The following is a 2,500-nucleotide window of genomic DNA, read 5'->3' on the forward strand; positions in this document are numbered from 1 at the left end:
ATGTACTGAATGCAACGTATGTATGTATGTATGTATGTCAGTGTGTGTGTGTATGTATGTCAGTGTGTGTGTGTATGTATGTATGTATATGTGTGTATGTATGCCAGTGTGTGTGTGTGTGTGTGTCTGTGTATGCATTCATGTATGTATGCATTGTTAATTATAGCGTTGAGAAAAACAGTCACTTAAACTGAACAATAAGAGTTTAGGAGTCGATCTTGCAGGGGGAAAAAGTTGAAATACTCTCCATTGTTTAGTTCTTTGACTGCTGCTGACAAGTATACTGGTCATTGAAGGGCTGTCTCTTCCCTGATAAACCGTAAGACAAAGCTTACAGGTCAGGGCTTCAGTCACTATTCTGTATTTGGACTTCATCATCATGGGATACCTTACCTATGTTCAGCGAAATCAATGTCATCATTGAAAAACGCACACAAAGTGCAGAATTTTGCAGTTAATACTGAGTACACGCGATCTTATTTCACCAGAGTTCAATAGTCAAAGTTTAAAAATAAGTTTATGGACAAAGGGAAAGAATTTTGTGACAAAATCACTATCGTTTAAGGACACGGGAACATTTATAGAAAGAATCGAAAAACAACAACAAAAACCCAACATCCACCTATGATAAACCACAAATCTAACTGCCAGCATTTTCGCTGTCGATCTAATTTAGTATAATTATTTTTGTCGTCTGTTGTCAAAGCAGCGAAAAGCAGACTCCAGCCACCCCATCCCACTGTCATGTTCCCCCGGTGACCCGAGGGGAAGGAGGGGTGGGTGGGGACGTTTTATTAAAAAGAACAGAAAAAAAAAATCATCCTTTCTCTCTCTCGAACTCGAGTCTTTCCACCCCCTACACCCCCTCCCCCACCCACCCACCCACCAAACCACTATACATGATGATAATATAGTAAAAACCCGGGATACGTTCAGTATTGAAAATAACCGTCCATTATTAAACGGCACCTGCAATCTGCTTGTGCAACGCTGAAGTCCCTTCACACCCCCACCTTTACTCCCATCCCCCCCCCTCTCCCCACTGCCTCTCTCATCAGTCCCTTGTGTCCCCCCCCCCCCCCCCTCCACTACCCCTCTGACCTCCCAACTGCAAGCAGAGATGCTGACGCGTCCAATTTCTGCAAGTGTAAGGGAAGGAGTAGAGGTAGTGGAGGGGTATGGGGTAGAAGGGCTGGCTCGCTCTCTTGCAGAACTGTGGAAGGTAACTTGAGAAAGGTCTAAAGGCTCTTAACAGAACTCTTTCTTCTTCTTCTTCTTCTTTTTTTCTTTTTAAATACGTTTCTTTCTTCCCTTTCCGCATCACAGATGTGTGTGGTAGTGTGGGTCACACACGCAATAGCTGGGTCCTCCACCCTTTTCTTTGTGTGTGTGTGTGTGTGTGTGTGTGTGTGCCACGTTGCAAGAAGCCACGTAATCGGGAAGAGTGGGGTCGGGTGAGAGGGAAGGGGGGGGCGGGGAGGTAGGTGGTGGGGGGGGGGGGGGGGGGGGGGGGGGGGGCTGAGTATATCTGCGACAGGAGGGTGTGAAAGATATTGGGGCTTTGGGAACTTGACTTGAAATCAGTGCGAGCGTGCGCCGCGCCCGCGTATGTGTGTGTGTGTGTGTGTGTGTGTGATTATATATATATATATATATATATATATATATATATATATATATATACATGTGAGAGAGAGAGAGAGAGAGAGAGAGAGAGACGTGGAAGACTTTAGGATCAAATGGAGTGGGTGGGGAGGTCGGTTAGGGCAAGAGATAGGTGTGGGGCCGGGAGAGACAAGGGGGTGTGAGTGGCGGTAGCAGATCTATTGCAAGAAATGCTACGGCGAAGGAACAGACCAGCAAAAAAAAAAAAAAATAAAATAAAATAAAATAAAATAAACAAAAATAAAATAAATAAATAAATAAAATAAATAAATAAATAAATAAACACCGCATGGAGAGTGGCATTTCCGGTAGTCTGATTCAGACCTACCCCCCCCCCCCCCCCCCTCAACTCCCTTCCCCATCACCCCTTCCACCTTACCCTGCGAGCCATTGTTATTGTTTTCTTTTCTTTTCCTTTTTTTTTTTTTTTTTTCCGCGTGTGCTCCACGCCCACTTTTTTTTTTTTTTCCTTGAGTGATGTCATGGAACAAGCACGCTGGAAGTTCCGGATCCATATGGTGGTGGGGGCTCACTGACACTTTCATCAGTTTTCTACGGGGCGAGAGGAGTTGGGTGGGTGGGTGGTAGGGTCAAACTGACCTTAGCGTGGTTTTGGAGGCTGTCTACACACTCGGTGCTGACTGGGTTATGTCGATAGCGCGGGTTGTCAGAGCCATAACCCCCTCGCCCCCCCCCCCCCCCCCACACACACAACATCCCCTACTTCATGATTTTGATGGTGGTGATGATGATGATGACGATGACGACGATATCGATAGCAACAACAGTAACAACAATAGTGATGATAATAATAATAATAATAAGAAGAAGAAGA

At 45.2% G+C, this 2,500-nt stretch overlaps 1 protein-coding gene across 1 annotated transcript in view; it reads left to right on the forward strand.

The window, feature by feature from the left end:
• The window catches only part of LOC143290498 (uncharacterized), a 61,861-nt gene that overhangs the window by 5,912 nt on the left and 53,449 nt on the right, over window positions 1-2,500 (forward strand). The window lies entirely within an intron of this gene.

The sequence above is a fragment of the Babylonia areolata genome, chromosome 15 (genome assembly GCF_041734735.1).
Source record: "Babylonia areolata isolate BAREFJ2019XMU chromosome 15, ASM4173473v1, whole genome shotgun sequence".
Lineage (NCBI taxonomy): Eukaryota > Metazoa > Mollusca > Gastropoda > Neogastropoda > Buccinidae > Babylonia > Babylonia areolata.